A 20140-nucleotide genomic window follows, 5' to 3' on the forward strand; every position below is an offset into this window, starting at 1 on the left:
CTCTCTCTGCATTCACATAGGCACACAACTCACCCTGCACTCATAGACCCATTACTCATCCTTCCCTGACATATCACTAAGCCTGCATTCACCCATCCATATCACTCACCCTGGATTCACACAGGCACTCTGCTCAACCTGCACTCACACAGACATCACTTACCCTTCGCTGCACTGCACTCAACGATGCACACTGTTTCGCTCTCCCAACACTCACAAAAGTAGACTGCTCACCCTGCACTCAGAGGGGCACACCACTCATCCAGTGTATTCACACCACTCAACCCTCAATCATGAGGGCATACAGCTCATCCAGTGTACTCATACAGTAACACAACTCACTCTGCGCTCACACAAACTAACCATTCACTGTTGGACTGTTGGATGCAATCGATACACACCCAATAACAAAGACCGGTCTCACCCCCGGCCTGTCCTGCCAGATTTGTTTCACTTCTAAATTCATGGTTGTCAAATCTGAGAACGTACCGCGGGGGCAGGCCTGAGAAATCAGGGGAGCCCAAAAGAAGCAAAGATGTCCCTCAACAGGACCCAAAAGCCTGAGGCACTGTAGTCGCAAGAGGACCTCAAGCAGCTCACCAAAAGATGCACACCACGGTGCATGCAATGGGGCGTGGACAAAGATTCTGGTTACTGGAGATGCTTGAGGTTGGGGCTACTTGGAGTCCAAAGATCTTGGTGGAAGGAAGCCAACAAGCCTTTGCAACAGCAAGTCAATGCGGTGCATAGGGGTTCCGTTCCTGCAGCTCCTCTAGGGAATACTGACCTTAAACTTGGTAAGAGGGCAGGGAAGGCCATGAGAGCTATGGAGAACCACCACCTGTGTTGCTGAGCCTTTTGGAGTCAGTGGGAGCTCAAGATCACCAGCCCGGTCAGCTTAGCTGTGGTGCCTGAAGATGCAGGAAAGTCACTTCTTCACTTAAAGGGAGATTCCTTCAAGAGTTTTGGATGCCAAGAGGCCTTGGAAGGCTCCTGTATGGTGCACAGGCACAGACGATGCAGCAGACTGGAAGGGAAACAAAGTCAAGCCCAAACGAAGTCCAGCAAAGTCCATAGGGCCCAGACGGTGGAAGTTGAAGTGGTGTCTGAATTGAATCGTGTCCCATGATGAATATAGGGACCTACACCCAGGTAAGCCCTTAAGTACCCTAAGCATACTGTTGGGACGATTCATGGGACCCTCCCAGGGGAGGGTTTAGACAGGGGGAGGATACTCCCATGTCCTTTGTCCAGTTTCGTGCCAGAGCAGGAGCCGATGGCTCCCTGAGCTGGTTTGCACATGACTATTGAAGGAGGCACCAAATGTACACCTCATGCAGACTGAGTGGCACTGGCAAGTGAACCCAACCAGCCCCAATACACTAAATGCTGTCTGGGAGGTGGTCATACCTCCCTGTGACAGGATACCTTTTGTCCTGCCTTCCCTTGCTTGCAAAATCGTGTCTCTGGTCGGCAGCAGCCATGGTGTGCTCTACGGGTCCAGGAGACTGGTACCAGGAGCACTGAGAGCCTAACAGAGGCCCCTTCCAGTGCTTGGAATCATACCTCTCACACCGTTTAGGGTGTGGTGGGTATGATTTCAATGTGTTTGATACCAAACATGATAAGATTCGTTGCAGCCAATTTCGAGATGGTCATTGCATGCCCCTCTATATGGTATATGGCTGCTTCACTTACAACTCAAGAGAAAGGACTCCATAGGTGTCGTGACCGGGTTTTTGGTTTTATTTCTGAGTGATGGTGACTTTAGCTTGCTACCATCCTAGATCACTATTCTTAGCTTGTTTTGGTGCTTTTCAGGCCTCTTTTCAGACCTAGAAGCATAAACTAGAGGATAGCCGCTTTATATGATGATAGATCCCTTATTTCTGACTCTAATCCATCTATTGCCTATTGGCTTTGACATAAATATGTGTCCTTTCAGCATTTTCAGGCCTGAAGACCTATAGTAGAAGGTGGATCCTGTAGTTCTGACTTTATATTACCTATTGGTAGGGTTTGTGTATGTACTTTGATTGAGCTATGTGTCTATTTCATCCTTTTCGGGCCTACAAGGCCCAGAACCAGAGAGACTCCATTTTGCTTTCTGCCTCTGCTGACTGAGGCGCTTGCAGGGTAAAGGTAATGTTTATAGTTAAGCCTGTTGTGTGCTAGAGAAAAGCCAGCGGAGACTGGTTCTTATCGAAGGAATGTGTTTGTCTCTTGGGTCCAGACGTAACATGCAGATGGCCACTGCGGTTGTGCGGAGAGCCTTGGAGCTGGCACAAGAATTCGGTGGGAGGCAGCTTTCTGTTGGAAATTTCCATGAGTAGAGAGCACTCTATATTATCAAAGTGCAGCGAGGCAGAGTGGTCAGAGGTATCTTGGAATGGTAGAAGTCAGATGGTTTTTGGAGCTGAAGAGAGCAGTCAGTTGGTCTTTAGAGTTGAAGCAGTCAGAGATGATCTTTGGAGTTGGAACTGTCAGCTGGAGCTTTTGGAGCAGGTGGAGCCAGTGGAGTGAAGCCGTGGTGACAGAGGGAGAGAGCCCTTATTCCACCAGAGAGAGAGAAACATTCCTTTCTTATAAGGTGAGGTATTCTAAACTAGTTTGCTATGCACTTAATCATTCACTTTCCTTTATTTCCTAGGCTATATTCCCTATTGTATTGTTGCACTGATTAATCCCTTTTCTTTTAGCAGTGTGCAGTCCTGTTATAGTTCGTTATTTTCCTTTTCAGCTATCTGCAGATCCAATATTCTTTCAGCTATATGTGAATGTGTTAGTAATCTGATTATAAAGCTTTCTTGTTTGTCATTCTAATAAAGAGACCCCGCAGATCTGTGTATTCCCTAGATGTGTCTATTTCCCTTTACTTTTCAGGCTATGTCTAGATTGCTAGTTATTGTGATGTTATAATTTGCTATTGTGTAATAAAGGGACCCCAGTTCTTAGTGAACAGCTGTGCAGGTGTTATTTCTTCATGACTAACCTTTCTTCTAGCCAGATGCTGTTATGTGGACGGATGTGTTTCCCGTCCAGGTAAGTGGTAACTGATCAAGGGAGCAAGGAGCGCCTAAATGAGGGAATAACCTTTGCATATAGTAATTACATTTGGTTGTTATCTTCTAGGACAAAGCTAACCCTTCTTTTTATCAAAATGCTGACAGGAGAAGGATGTGACATTCCCTTTCCTGCAGATAATTGAGGATGGAAGATTGTGTGTAGATCAGGTCAGGAGATAACCTCTGAATACTAGAATTTGGCCATTCTTGTGTGAGAGGATTGGATCTCCTATTCGCCACATAAGGGATCACAATTGTGTTTGAGACACCCTCAGTAGATATTAGACATATAGAGAAACTTCCCAACAGAGAGACCACTGAAGATATTCATAGGACAGAGATTGCTTCTAGAGAGAGAGTGGGATTAATGAGAGCATTGATTGTGATCAATGTGTATACCCACATGATCGTGGCTTGTGAGAGCACCGGGAGGATACGGTGTGTAGTGAGATTGCCACTAGAGACAGTGGCATTAATGAGAGCATTGATTGTGGTCAATGTGTATACCCACCGGATTGTGGCTTGCGTGAGCACCGATTGTGGTCGGTGTGTAATGGTAGATGCATTAGAACTGCTCTCCACCATGAGGAAGAGAGTAGCATAGTCAGGGCCAGATTGCCGTGAGACTATAAGGTGAGATCATAGAATGTGACATGGAATTCCTTAGTAATTAGTGAGTATTCCTAGTAATCCTATAGATTTAGTGGTGTTTTTGATGATATGAGCTTGTATATTGCTAATTCCCCATCCCCAGGAAGGTACCTAGGTACTGTGGTAAGTAGGCTCTGGGGAGGGAGATGGTTACGTTTCGGCTGGATTAGTGGTGTCTTGGTGAGCTGGTGATATCTGGTCTGAAAATCCGGTCGTTACAATAGGCTGTATGGGTATCCTGCTCATGCAGGGGCTCCCTCAGACTTAGAACCAAGCACCCTGCCTGCAGGATTGTAAAGACCTGCTATAGGGGTGACTTATAGCTTTTAAGTACAGTAACCCTAGATATAGGAGACCTATATCTTTTGTAAGTGGTGTTAGCACATGCTTACACAGGCTGCAATGGCAGGCATGTACTTACAGTTTACATGGTCTCCCATGGGTGGCATAATACATGCTTCAGCCCATGAGGAATCTCTGATGTTCCTATGCCCTGGGTACCTTAATACCATATACTAGGGACTGATAAGGGTACCTCAGTATCCAATCTGGGATGTACCTAAGTACTGAACAAAGCAAATTATGGGAGAAAGCAGAGAGACTAGTGTCCTGATTAGCAGGATCCCAGTCAAACTAGTCAATAACAGCTTAGCACCAGGCAAAAAGTAGTGGTAACCATACAAGCAGATCCTACTTTCCTACAATCCATGTTCTCTCAACACCAAACAACCAACGCAGCTCAATCTGCACCCCATCTTTGCGTCCGTCTTGATGCACAGGAAATAGATTTGTTTCAGTCAGATCTTCATGCAACCTTCCTAATCCCATAACCAAACTGTGACATAAAACAATGAGATAATCCATGTCAAAAGTACTTCTACCAAAGAAATTTCTTACGTTGAGTTTCACATGACACGCCTGCATTAATAAGCTACATAACTAACACCTGTAATTTAGAGTGCTTACAAAAGCAGAAGTACCTCTTGAAGAACTATATTTTCATAGCCACAATGCATCAATGCAACTCTCTCTGTGGTGCATAGTGCTTAACATCATACATCGCTAGTTTTAAGCACTGTAAATAATCAATTTTATTGCAATAGAGACATTTTGGCAGTTGTGCAATTTGGATACAACAGTAATGAATTTTGGATGTATTACAAAACAACAGTTACATTTAGCTGTGGATGTTTTCATTAGGGTTGTTAATAAAAGGTGGACAGCTTTTAAATTCACTTTTGGGTCTAACGGAATATTTGCTCGTCTATTTACTCTCATTTAGTCTCCTATGTATGCAACTATTTACCTTTGCATCCTTGTATTCCATACCTTCATACATGATTCAGATATTCATCCATTGAATTTACTCGGTTTCTTGCATTTACCATTGACCGTCATCCATGCATCCATCCACCCCATTTGCATTCATCTAACTATACTCCCATGCTCATACATTAGCCAACCCATCCAACTTTGACTTTAGGTAAAAACTTAAACTTCAGCTCTAAACTTAGACTTCAGGTGTATATTTTCCTTTGTGAATCAGGACCATTTTTTTTTACTTTACGTGTACCTGTATTTTAGTTACCTCTGCCTGCATATGTTTCTTTGTTTTTTTTGTGTGTGTATTGGACTCTACAGGTGAGCTCTTTGTTTGCTTCTAAATATATCACACCTCAATCTCGTCATTAGTGTGCAACAAAAAAGGAAACATCAAGTAAAATAAACCAGACCTATTGGCTTATCCAATGTTAAGTAAATGTATGAATGGTAGATTGCATACCCACTTCAGAAACATAGGCACACAGCTACTTCCTGCACACACCATTGCTTAATTTGAGCCAGTGGTCACTGGTAGGAGCACCAGCACTTACTTTTGGGGACCGCACACCGGAAACAAACACAGAAAGTTCAAAGACGGATGCCTGGTAGTGAATTAAAGAGGCCAATATTTAATTGCACAGGCCTGCTTGCTTCCAGCACCATTCCCCCTTTGTTAAATTGTAAATTAAGCACTGGCGCATACATTCATGCTGTGGACCACTATTGTTGCTGGGCACACACTAGGCATTGCCCATTTATAGAGAGGATGAGTCACTGACAGCTCAAGCCCAGCTCGAGCCTGCAGTGTGAAGCCTGACTCTGGCTCAGCTCTAGGCTCTGCTGGAACTTCAAGCCCATAACGAGACGAGCCTTCATCTGAATTCTGCCTTCCATCCTGTCTTTACCCAGTATGTGGCTTTCTGGGCAGAGCTGCCGCCTGTGGAATGGGGAACCAGGTTTGAGTGTCGGCGTAGCCCAACAGCCTCTGATTCTGGGCAAATCTCTTAATCACCCCATGATTTTAGAAAAAGATGCGCGTGACCTTGTCCTGTGTATCTGGTGCTCTTATAAAGTGCTTCATTACCTTTGTGTCAAGTTCTCACTGTCTTAGAAAAACTGCAGAAAATGCAGTAGGAGGCAAAAGTAAAGCCTTAACACAAGGAAAGAGAAATAAATACCCATTTACCGGCTGATTTGTACAAAGTGAAACCAGAAAAACTGGATGACTCTCGCATTCCCTGCTTAAATTGTGTATCTCCATGTATTATTTCACCAAAACAATTTCTACTTCATTATCATGTATCAAAGCACTTTCAAATGTGTGAGTTCAGACTAACAGCTGTTCAAGACTATCACTTTTAATAAGTACTACTCAAGGACCAATAATGTGCCCTATTAATGTCAAAGCGTCCACATGTTAAAGAAATACACTTTTTAGAACTTTAAGGAAACATTATGATATCTTTGTCGTATGATTTAAAGATTTTCAGGACTCAGCTCTTGCATGGGCTCTAAGATCCGAGCCCCAGCCTTGCCTCTGCTCTACCTGTTAATTTCGTGGATCGTCCACTTCTACCCATTTATTTTGCACCTGACAGGTCTCGTTAAAGGATCATATAGAAGAAATCCCACAAAAACAGTGACTCTTGGCAAAGCTCTGTGTGATGGAAGCAAGCTATCTCTCATGCAGGATGCCCGTGGTCCCTGCAGGGGACCCCGTAGGAGGGCAGCCCCTTAGGAAGTCCGAGGGCAGCCGGGTGGCCCATCCCGGGGTGCGGGGGGGTGGTTTACAGGGTGGCGCCACCATAAGAGCGCTGGGCGAAGGGTGGGGCTAACGGGAGGGTTCTTAAGGGTGGCCCCTCCTTTCGCGCGCTCTCTTTGCTGCTGCCCCCCTTCGTACCTAGACGTCCTCTGGCTGCTCCCTGCAGCAGCCCCGGATTTAGGTAGCCCTTCTCCCCGCCAGACGCTAGACTCCCTTTCTTCTCCTTCTCGGATCGTCGGTTTGAGGTAAGCGGACACTTGCTGGCCCTCCCCTGGGCCCTGTTCTTGGGCAAAACCCAAGTTGTACGGGGCCCCGTGACCATGATCACGGGGGGGCAAAGGTCCGTGTGCAGATTTTATGTTGTGTCAGGGGTGAAGGGGGCAGCAATATTGGAAGTGGGGTTTACCGAGCTGGCTAGGCAGCGGCCAGGCCGTGCGGGTCTCGGCCAAGTGGGTAGGCCCTGGGCAGGATTTTGAATCACGGGCTTGGCATGCAGGAGGCCGCCGGTGCAGCGCACTGCAGCCCACACGCAGCATGGGAAACGCCAAGTCTAAAATCGGAAATGTTTCCCAGTATAAACACAGTCAGGAATAGGTGGGGAGATGCGGGGCTCGACAAACGGCAGATGTTAGGCCGCGGCCAGGCCGTGCGGGCTTCGGCCACGTGGGTAGGCCCTGAACAGAATTTTGAATCACGCTTGGCATGCAGGAGGCCGCAGGTGCAACGCAATACAGCCCACGCGCAGCAAAGTTAAACGGCAGCTAGGCGAAAAGTCAAGGTGCCAAAGTCGGCCTTTACGCTCATGTAGACCTCTAAACGGGTGAAGCCAGGTGTAAATCGCAACGTTTCCCCGTTTACCCTAGCCAGGAATTGCAGTGCCTCGCGTCTTACTTCTCTGCTATGTGAGTCTAAAGGAATCGCCCACAGAGAGGGTGCTGAGTCTGGCACGGGAAATTATTTCAACACGCCAGATGACTGCTTCTCGCTGGGACATCTTATTTAGAACCCAGCGCTGTTAGTTAACAAAGAGTTACCTTGTTTGAAACCCAGCGCTTTTATTTAGGAAAGCAGTTACCTCGTTTAAACCCGGCGCGGTTAGTGGCCAGGGTAGTGTGGGCGAGCGGTCTAAGGCACTGGATTACGGCTCCAGTCCCTTTGTAGGCGCGGGTTCGGATCCCGCCGCTGCCAGCGGGTTGCATGAATAATCTAGTAACATTAAGTTTTCATAAAGTAGTTGGGAGGGACTGCATGCTCATACCTCAGGTTTGCTGAGGTGAAAGTGAATATTACGGAGACTTCAATTTGGTCGTCATCAATATTGCATACACCATGTGGAAGCCCTCAGGATTTGCGATAACGATGTAACGGGCGGGAAAGCCACGGCGGCGGGGGGCAAGAAGCCCAGCAGAGTGAGCCTCTTCCTTTACAACTACCCAGGGAGCGGCCGGTAGAAATGCAGAGCGGCTCCCTGCAAAATGCCGTGCGGGTCCTGCAATCCCCCCCGCCGCCCCACCCCCCTTTCCTCCACTTAAAACTTTGGGAGGGAGGGCGAGGGGTGGGAGAAAAGTAGACCAAAAGTTGTTTGTGTGTGTAAAAGGCCGCTTTATTAAGACACAGGTGCACATTACAAATACAAACCTTGGCAACGCCTTACAAAACTAAACCTCACTAAATAAATAAATAACTACAAACTCAGCCCCCCGAACCCTCCCCCACCCCTAAAACATTTGAGCCCTCCCCCTCCCAACAATACATCAATAAACAATATAACAGCATTATACATTACGTCATCAATAAAACATTACGTCATCAATAAAACATTTCGACATTGATCAAACATACGTCATCGTTAAAACTTTATTCGTCAAACCACAATTGCAATAACAACGGTCAGGTCCTCCATAACCATAAACCCTGCCTGACCCTGCACTCCTGCAGATACCCCCCTCACAAAACTAAACGGTCAAACCATGACCAACATACCCCAGCACTTGTCAAAGAAATACTTGAACTAATACTCAACCCGCAATCTGCCTAAAACCGTAACGATACACAAAAACACCGCACAGCACCTGTGTCTAGCGACGAATACAAATACAAGAAAAAAAACCCTGCACACCGGTGGCCCACAAAACAGCCTTTTTCTTAAAAAAGAAAAAATGGAACAAAAAACACCAAAAATGGGAAAAAACTAGGCAGCGAGGGGAAAAAAGAACATTAATGCAAAAAGGGGGAGGGAGGGTGGGACAAAAAACTACAAGCCCTCCTAGCCACCAGGTCACCAAACCTAAAATGGTGGCTGGTAGGCAGTGGTTGTGGGATTTATAATTGGGCTATGCTGGTCCTACTAGACCAGCCCAAATCTAGAACCTTCAGGCAACTTCTTAATGCAAAACCCCTCGCAGCCCTCCCAAACCGCCCGGGGGAGGGGACCTCCCTGCGGTCGGCTCCCTCCCCCAAGCCCCCCTTGTGCGATAATACGGGTAAACTGAGGTTGCCGGTGAAAGGTTTGACACCAGCCGGATCGATAATTTTACTGGCTTTATAATCGGCTTGGCCGAAAATAATTTATAGCGCAGACCCCGCACGGGGATAGCAGCCTCTGTTCGTGGGTGATTCCTACCCCGCATCAATATAGTTTTCATAGCCGTTAACATTAAATTAGCTTGTGGTGGCTTATCGGTTAGGGCGCACGTCCTCGAACGGGGTGAACTGGGTTCGAGTCTCAGCAATGTCACTAAAACATCCGGTGATTCTGGGCAAAGCACTTAATTTCTCATTCCGAGCAAAACTGAATGTGTGTTTTCAAGGGGAAAAGGCCTCTCTTATACCGGCCCGACTTTCAGGGAACAATTAAATCAAGTATGTCCTCGAACTGGGTGGACTGAGTTCAAGTCTCGGTAATGTCACTAAACACCCTGTGAGTCTGGGCAAATCACTTAATTTCTCATTCCTAACAAAACTGAATGTGTGTTCTTAATCTGATAAGGGCCTATCTTAGACCGGCCCGACCTTCAGCGAGCAATTAAATCAAGTCAAACAAGGGGGCACAACATTTTTTGAAGGGCAACACTTGAATACCGTACTGTGAGAAGGTTTCTGCAATGTCACCATTGGGTGTGTGGTTTAGGGAGGCACGTCAATTTTAATACGTTTTAGTGCGATAAGGTCTGCCTTTCTCAACTGTGTGTGATGCCTATGACTGACGATATTAGTAGATGTGTAACACGTGTTCCTTGTTACAGGCGGGGGTGGGCAAGCTCCACGGGACCGCAAGAGCACGGTGCAAAGGCACAGTAAGAAGGTAAGCGCGAGACAGGGGGGGGCGGGGGTGTTGGTCAGCAGTTTGGCCTAATGTTAAATACACAAGCCTCCGGGTGACCGGCGTACTGCCTCGTTCCTCTGCTTCCGCCACAGGACGGCTGAGGCAGGCTAGGACGTATTTTGAAACAATGCTTTTGTCACAGCAATACAGGTGCAGGACGCAAAGTCGCTAGCGATCACATCATCACTTGAAGACCGGTCGATGTTCATTAGGCATCGCACCGCGCAAGGGCACGAAGTAAGTACACAAAGGGCAAGGTATCGGCGAAAGCAAAGGGGGGGGGAGAGGTCTCCCAAACCGGCCGTGTTTTCAGATGGCGCTAGGTCAGTTGGTCACCGTCCATTTTTCTTACAGGAGTGAGAGACCACGCAGGATGTCCGGACAAAGATTGGCACCCGGGTCGGCAGCAGACGTGCAAGCGGCGACCTTTTTACAGCTTGTCAAGACCAATGGCCTGGCTTGGGCCACCGATCTGCTCAATGCCAGCACCCCTGACTCGTGTGATCATAACGACATTATAGCCATTGAGGAGGATGATATGATTGGGGCAGGACACTCTCGTGCGTCAAAGAGGGTGGGGGTTACCACCAACAAAGAATTCTCAGCCCCGTCAAAAAAGAAGGGCGGGCCCAAAACGACAATTATAGTGGTACATGATGCACCCGGCCCCTCAGGCATGCATAACGCTGCGCAACCTACGGCGGAATACGACACAAAGAGCGATCTTGGTAAGATCATGTCCACCTTACACATGTTTATGACAGAAATTAAAGAAAGTGTAGCAAACATTGGTGGGGGGGGTGCGGCCCAGCGAACGTATGGGGCTCAGGCGCCTAAATCAGGGAATAACCTTTGCATATAGTAATTACATTTGGTTGTTATCTTCTAGGACAGAGCTAACCCTTCTTTTTATCCAAATGCTGACAGGAGAAGGATGTGACATTCCCTTCCCTGCAGATAATTGAGCATGGAAGATTGTGTAGTGTGTAGTGAGATTGCCGCTAGAGACAGTGGCATTAATGAGAGCATTGACTGTGGTCAATGTGTATACCCACCGGATTGTGGCTTGCGTGAGCACCGATTGTGGTCGGTGTGTAATGGTAGATGCATTAGAACTGCTCTCCACCATGAGGAAGAGAGTAGCATAGTCTGGGCCAGATTGCCGTGAGACTATAAGGTGAGATCATAGAATGTGACATGGAATTCTTTAGTAATTAGTGAGTATTCCTAGTAATCCTATAGATTTAGTGGTGTTTTTGATGATATGAGCTTGTATATTGCTAATTCCCCATCCCCAGGAAGGTACCTAGGTACTGTGGTAAGTAGGCTCTGGGGAGGGAGATGGTTACGTTTCGGCTGGATTGGTGGTGTCTTGGTGAGCTGGTGATATCTGGTCTGAAAATCCGGTCGTTACAATAGGCTGTAGGGGTATCCTGCTCATGCAGGGGCACCCTCAGACTTAGAACCAAGCACCCTGCCTGCAGGATTGTAAAGACCTGCTATAGGGGTGACTTATAGCTTTTAAGTACAGTAACCCTAGATATAGGAGACCTATATCTTTTGTAAGTGGTGTTAGCACATGCTTACACAGGCTGCAATGGCAGGCACGTACTTACAGTTTACATGGTCTCCCATGGGTGGCATAATACATGCTTCAGCCCATGAGGAATCTCTGATGTTCCTATGCCCTGGGTACCTTAATACCATATACTAGGGACTGATAAGGGTACCTCAGTATCCAATCTGGGATGTACCTAAGTACTGAACAAAACAAATTATGGGAGAAAGCAGAGAGACTAGTGTCCTGATTAGCAGGATCCCAGTCAGACTAGTCAATAACAGCTTAGCACCAGGCAAAAAGTAGTGGTAACCATACAAGCATATCCTACTTTCCTACAATCCATGTTCTCTCAACACCAAACAGCCAACGCAACTCAATCTGCACCCCATCTTTGCGTCCGTCTTGATGCACAGGAAATAGATTTGTTTCAGTCAGATCTTCATGCAACCTTCCTAATCCCATAACCAAACTGTGACATAAAACAATGAGATAATCCATGTCAAAAGTACTTCTACCAAAGAAATTTCTTACGTTGAGTTTCACATGACACGCCTGCATTAATAAGCTACATAACTAACACCTGTAATTTAGAGTGCTTACAAAAGCAGAAGTACCTCTTGAAGAACTATATTTTCATAGCCACAATGCATCAATGCAACTCTCTCTGTGGTGCATAGTGCTTAACATCATACATCGCTAGTTTTAAGCACTGTAAATAATCAATTTTATTGCAATAGAGACATTTTGGCAGTTGTGCAATTTGGATACAACAGTAATGAATTTTGGATGTATTACAAAACAACAGTTACATTTAGCTGTGGATGTTTTCATTAGGGTTGTTAATAAAAGATGGACAGCTTTTAAATTCACTTTTGGGTCTAACGGAATATTTGCTCGTCTATTCACTCTCATTTAGTCACCTATGTATGCAACTATTTACCTTTGCATCCTTGTATTCCATACCTTCATACATGATTCAGATATTCATCCATTGAATTTACTCGGTTTCTTGCATTTACCATTGACCGTCATCCATGCATCCATCCACCCCATTTGCATTCATCTATCTATACTCCCATGCTCATACATTAGCCAACCCATCCAACTTTGACTTTAGGTAAAAACTTAAACTTCAGCTCTAAACTTAACTTCAGGTGTATATTTTCCTTTGTGAATCAGGACCATTTTTTTTTACTGTACGTGTACCTGTATTTTAGTTACCTCTGCCTGCATATGTTTCTTTGTTTTTTGTGTGTGTGTATTGGACTCTACAGGTGAGCTCTTTGTTTGCTTCTAAATATATAACACCTCAATCTCGTCATTAGTGTGCAACAAAAAAGGAAACATAAGTAAAGTAAACCAGACCTATTGGCTTTTCCAATGTTAAGCAAATGTATGAATGGTAGATTGCATACCCACTTCAGAAACATAGGCACATAGCTACTTCCTGCACACACCATTGCTTAATTTGAGCCGGTGGTCACTGGTAGGAGCACCAGGACTTACTTTTGGGGACCACACACCGGAAACAAACACAGAAAGTTCAAAGACGGATGCCTGGTAGTGAATTAAAGAGGCCGATATTTAATTGCACAGGCCTGCTTGCTTCCAGCACCATTCCCCCTTTGTTAAATTGTAAATTAAGCACTGGCGCATACATTCATGCTGTGGACCACTATTGTTGCTGGGCACACACTAGGCATTGCCGATTTATAGAGAGGATGAGTCACTGACAGCTCAAGCCCAGCTCGAGCCTGCAGTCTGAAGCCTGACTCTGGCTCAGCTCTAGGCTCTGCTGGAACTTCAAGCCCATAACGAGACGGAGCCTTCATCTGAATTCTGCCTTCCATCCTGTCTTTACCCAGTATGTGGCTTTCTGGGCAGAGCTGCCGCCTGTGGAATGGGGAACCAGGTTTGAGTGTCGGCGTAGCCCAACAGCCTCTGATTCTGGGCAAATCTCTTAATCACCCCATGATTTTAGAAAAAGATGCGCGTGACCTTGTCCTGTGTATCTGGTGCTCTTATAAAGTGCTTCATTACCTTTGTGTGGTTCTCACTGTCTTAGAAAAACTGCAGAAAATGCAGTAGGAGGCAAAAGTAAAGCCTTAACACAAGGAAAGACAAATAAATACCCATTTACTGGCTGATTTGTACAAAGTGAAACCAGAAAAACTGGATGACTCTTGCATTCCCTGCTTAAATTGTGTGATCTCCAATGTATTATTTCACCAAAACAATTTCTACTTCATTATCATGTATCAAAGCACTTTCAAATGTGTGAGTTCAGACTAACAGCTGTTCAAGACTATCACTTTTAATAAGTACTACTCAAGGACCAATAATGTGCCCTATTAATGTCAAAGCGTCCAGATGTTAAAGAAATACACTTTTTAGAACTTTAAGGAAACATTATGATATCTTTGTCGTATGATTTAAAGATTTTCAGGACTCATCTCTTGCATGGGCTCTAAGATCCTAGCCCCAGCCTTGCCTCTGCTCTACCTGTTAATTTCGTGGATCGTCCACTTCTACCCATTTATTTTGCACCTGACAGGTCTCGTTAAAGGATCATATGGAAGCAAGTGATGGAAGCAAGCTGTCTCTCATGCAGGATGCCCGTGGTCCCTGCAGGGGACCCCGTAGGAGGGCAGCCCCTTAGGAGGTCCGAGGGCAGCCGGGTGGCCCATCCCTTGGGGGGGGGCGGGGTTTACAGGGTGGCGCCACCCTAAGGGGGCTGGGCGAAGGTTGGGGCTAACGGGGGGTTCTTAAGGGTGGCCCCTCCTTTCGCGCGCTCTCTTTCCTGCTGCCCCCCTTCCTACCTAGACGTCCTCTGGCTGCTCCCCGCAGCAACCCCGGATTTAGGTAGCCCCTCTCCCCGCCAGACGCTAGACCCCCTTTCTTCTCCTTCTCCGATCGTCCGTTTGAAGTAAGCGGACAGTTGCTGGCCCTCCCCTGGGCCCTGTCCTTGGGCAAAACCCAAGTTGTACGGGGCCCCGTGACCTTGATCACGGGGGGGCAAAAGGTCCTTGTGCGGATTTTATGTTGTGTCAGGGGTGAAGGGGGCAGCAATATTGGAGGTGGGGTTTACCGAGATGGCTAGGCCGCCGCCAGGCCGTGCGGGTTTTTGCCAAGTGGGTAGGCCCTGGGCAGGATTTTGAATCACGGGCTTGGCATGCAGGAGGCCGCCGGTGCAACGCACTGCAACCCACACGCAGCATGGGTAATGCCAAGTGTAAAATCGGAAATGTTTCCCAGTATAAACACAGTCAGGAATAGGTGGGGAGATGCGGGGCTCAACGAACGGCAGACGTTAGGCCGCGGCCAGGCCGTGCGGGCTTCGGCCACGTGGGTAGGCCCTGAACAGAGTTTTGAATCACGCTTGGCATGCAGGAGGCCGCAGGTGCAACGCAATACAGCCCACGCGCAGCAAAGTTAAACGGCAGCTAGGCGAAAAGTCAAGGTGCCAAGGTCGGCCTTTGGGAGGGAGGGCGAGGGGTGAGAGAAAAGTAGACCAAAAATTGTTTGTGTGTGTGTAAAAGGCCGCTTTATTAGGAAACAGGTGCACATTACAAATACAAACCTTGGCAAACGCCGTACAAAACTAAACCTCGCTAAATAAATAAATAAATAACCAAACGGGCCCTCAACCCCCACCCCTAACATGTTTGGGCCCTCCCCACAGTACATCAATACACATTATAACATCATTATACATTACGTCATAATAAAACATTACGTCATCAATCAACATTACGTCATATATATAAAACATACGTCACCAATAAAACTTTATTCATCAAAACACAACTGAATTAACATTTGTCATGTCCTCCATAATCATCGACCCTGCCTGACCCTGCACTCCTGCAGATACCCCTTTTTCAAACTGAACGGTCAAACCATGACCAACCTGCCCCGGCCCCAGTCCAAGAAAAATCTAACGAAAATACAACCAACAATCTGCCTGAAACCGAACTGATACACCAAGACCCCGCACTGCACCTGCTCCTAGCGACAAATACAAGTACAAGAAACAACCCCTGCACACCGGTAACCCATAAAAACAGCCTTTTGAAAAAAGGAAAATATTAAAAAGGGGAAAACCCCAAAAAGGGGCAAAAAACGAGGGAGCGTGGGGGGGAAAAAACTTACAGAAAAATAGGGAGGGAGGGTGGGACAAAAAAGCTAAAGCACCTAGCCACCAGGTCACCAAACCTAAAATGGTGGCGGTTAGCGGGAAAGGTGGAATTTATACTTGGGCTGGCTGGTCCTACTAGACCAGCCCAAAAACTAGAACATTCTGGCAACTTCTGGAAATAACCCCTCGCAGCCCTCCCAAACCGCCCGGGGGAGGAGACCTCCCTTCGGTCGGCTCCCTCCCCCAAGCCCCCCTTGGGAGGGAGGGCGAGGGGTGAGAGAAAAGTAGACCAAAAATTGTTTGTGTGTGTGTAAAAGGCCGCTTTATTAGGAAACAGGTGCACATTACAAATACAAACCTTGGCAAACGCCGTACAAAACTAAACCTCGCTAAATAAATAACTAACTAACCAAACGGGCCCCCAACCCCCACCCCTAACATGTTTGGGCCCTCCCCACAGTACATCAATACACATTATAACATCATTATACATTACGTCATAATAAAACATTACGTCATCAATCAACATTACGTCATATATATAAAACATACGTCACCAATAAAACTTTATTCATCAAAACACAACTGAATTAACATTTGTCATGTCCTCCGTAATCATCGACCCTGCCTGACCCTGCACTCCTGCAGATACCCCTTTTTCAAACTGAACGGTCAAACCATGACCAACCTGCCCCGGCCCCAGTCCAAGAAAAATCTAACGAAAATACAACCAACAATCTGCCTGAAACCGAACTGATACACCAAGACCCCGCCACCCAGAAAGGTAGGCAAGTGGGGGGGGGGGTGAACACACGGCGCCTCCCTTTCTGCCCCCCAACCGCGTAGCGAACGGAAAGATAATTGGAATCAACGCTGCATGGCCAATGCCCGTGCTAACACCTCACGAAGCTCCAATAGATAAAGGTCCATACCCACCCGTGACAAATGGACTCCGTCATCCCGGAAAAACTCAACTGACTCAAATTTAATGTCCCTGTGCGATATCCTGCTGAAACCATGGCCCCTGCAGCAACGAGAGACCTCTGAATTCACCTTCTTCCTCGCCCGATCCACAGCCCTGGGGTTCACAGCCCCTCTCCATGTCCTACGCGGTATCAACTCTGTCCAAAACACCTGGCACCCAGACCAGAGGTCCTTAATGAGGCCTAAATCCCGCTTCATAGCACGCAGTAAGACAACCCCTTTCGTGGCACAAAGATCATTTTCACCCAAATGAATTACCAAAATATCCGGGTATAAACCGCCCACCATGTTACTGTTTAAACAAGGGATTAACTCTCTCCAGAGCATCCCACCTTTACCCTTCCATACAACGTTAAACATTCGATCATTAAAGCCAAGTTGTTCTCCAAAGTAGCTCCGTGCCGCCTGCACTCTGGCCCATTTAACGAAGGAATGCCCCACTATCCAGACCGTTACCACTGGTGAGCGAGGTCCAGCAACGGATCCTAAAAAAGAAAACACATTTAGAACACTCGACTAGAATGGTAACGCCTGCGCTTCCTCTGCCGGGCTCCGCACATAACGCCGGAAACAACTAGAAGACCAGCGCCCCAGCCTCATAATATCCCTCTCAGTCCAACCTCTGTGAAAGGCCTCCGTGGCTGCACCTATGCGGAAAGAATGAGTACCATACAAATTGCTATCAAGACCAATGTGTTGCAGAGCTTTACGTAAAACCATCCGTAACTGATAAGATGTGACAGGGGAACCATTAATGTGTTGGAATACGAGGGCTTCCTCACCGCCTCCACACAATGAACGCCAGCGCCGCGCCAGCAATAAAGGGCAAGTGAGCTTTGGGTCGCGCGCTTGTAACCAAACCCCTTTCCCTTTACCCGTTTGATCAGTTTTGGAGCTGGATAACCAGACATGAACACCTTCATCATAACAAAAAACTTCCTTTCAATGTAAACCACCCTTATGTTTGGACCCCAACAACTCCGAGACCCTAAAAGCACCAAAAAACATAAACGCCATGAGCATTGAGAAGACACATGCCTCAAAATCATCTGAACATACCAAAGGCAAGACTGTGATTAACCTAGCAAGTATTTGCCAAGATAATGGAGCCCTGGATCGAACAACATGTCCCTGTTCCCTGGCCCATCTCTCAAGCATCCTCCTGCCTATTTCTCCTGCTGACGGGGTGTAACCCCATAACAACTTTCCCATAAAAGCAATGCCCGCTAGTTTCCCTGCTATAGTCACTTTAGTGAGGCCCTTATCCATGAGGTCCAGTATAAAATTAACGACATCATCCGACCGCTGCGACAGATCCTCCCGTCTGACTGCACCAGAGTCCAAGAACTCCCTCCAGGCCAAGGAATAAGCAGTACGTGTGGACACAGATAAAGAACCTACCACCAATTGTAGGACCCTACCTCGCCTACTCGCCACAGATGAGTCGGCATCGGAGTCGGGGATCTGTCTGCATCCCTCGCCAGTCCACGGAATCTCCCCCACTGTGAACGAGACAGAGCATCCGCAATGTCATTGTCCACGCCAGGAATGTGTAAAGCACGAAAATGAATGTCGTGTTTCAAACAACCCAGAACGAAAACTCTCATCAGTTTCAACACCTGTTCGTCTCTGGCAGACTGTCGGTTCACTATCTCCACAACAGCCATGTTATCCACACGAAACAACACCTTCTTGTGGGCCAATTCCTCCCCCCACAGTGTCAAGGCCACCAAAAGAGGGAACAATTCCAAGAAGGTGATGCTGCGACCACCATTCAACCATTCATCCGGCCAACGTTCCGCACACCATCTGCCATTCCAGAAAAGGCCAAAACCATCACTGCCAGCCGCGTCAGAAAACATCTGTACGTCCCACTGGAAATCAACGTCTCTGACCAAGGGAACACCATTGAAAGAAGTCAAAAAGAACTTCCACATTCTTAAATCCTCCTTCACACCAGCAGACAAGCGCACACGATGATGAGGCAAGTGATGTCCTGCTAATGCCCTACCCAGTCTCCTACAAAAAGTCCTACCTGCTCTCACCACCCTACAAGCAAAATTCAAATGACCCAAAAGCACTTGAATCTCCTTCACCAACACTTTCTTTTTGGCCAACATTGTCTCTAGCAGTTGCACCATGTTGCTCCTTTTATCCTCAGGCAAGCGAGCAGACATAAGTACAGAATCAATTTCGATACCCAAGAAGGAAAGGACCGTATTGGGGCCCACTGTCTTTTCCGGAGCTAAAGGAACTCCGAGATCCTCCATGAGCCCATGGAATGTGTCCAGAGCGGTCTGGCACTCCGCGGAGCCCGGGGATCCAACAAAGAAAAAGTCGTCAAGGTAATGTGTCACCAGGGAATGACCGGACTGATGTGAAAAATACCGCTGTAAGAAAGTGCTAAAACATTCAAACAGAGCACAAGATATTGAGCAGCCCATAGGTAGAGCTTTGTCCACATACCAGTTACCCGCGAATTGTATACCAAGAAGGCACCAATCATCCGGGTGGACAGGCAACAAGCGGAAAGCAGATTTGATGTCACACTTGGCCATCTCAGCGGCTGCGCCCGCGGTCACAACTAGTGACATGGCTACGTCAACCGAAGAGTAGGAGACTGACACAGCCTCCGGGTCAATAAAGTCATTAACTGAGGATCCTTCAGGCCATGATAAATGTTGAATGAGTCTGAACTGACCTGACTCTTTCTTAGGAACAACACCAACTGGAGAAACAATCAAATTGAGTAACGGCCAATCTTTGAACGGGCCAGCCATCCTACCCTCCTGAACCTCCTTAGTAAGTTTGTCTTGGACAACTGCGGCGTGTTCCGACGCCGATTTCAAATTGGCAGACCACCTCCGTTCCCGGGATCCTAGATAACCCAGTCGGAAACCAAACTGAAAACCGTCTAATAACGTTATTTTTGCATACTCATCGTCATAAACTTGCAAGGCAATCCGTAACCTGTCCAATTTAACCGGTGTACGAGCCTTTGGCCCCAGAACCGTTAGCACCTCTGGATCCCCGAAGCCCTGAAAACTGTGTTGACGAGTTGGAATTTCCTGATCCCGACTGCTTCCCCTGCTGGCTGCCCGATGGCTGGTTGTCCCAACATTTGGATAACGGGTGTTTTCTCCCGCAACCTGAACACTCATGCCTGAATTTACAGTACTCTCTAATACAGGAACCCCTATTGAATTCCCAACAGAAACCAGATCCTGATTGAATGTTTGTGTTGGCCCCCACCCCTCCCCGGGTGGGCTTCCCCTGAAAGGGCCGATACACTAGTGGTAAACCACTGGCCGTAAACACAGTCTTCCCCCCA

The sequence above is a fragment of the Lissotriton vulgaris genome, chromosome 5 (genome assembly GCF_964263255.1).
Source record: "Lissotriton vulgaris chromosome 5, aLisVul1.2, whole genome shotgun sequence".
NCBI lineage: Eukaryota > Metazoa > Chordata > Amphibia > Caudata > Salamandridae > Lissotriton > Lissotriton vulgaris.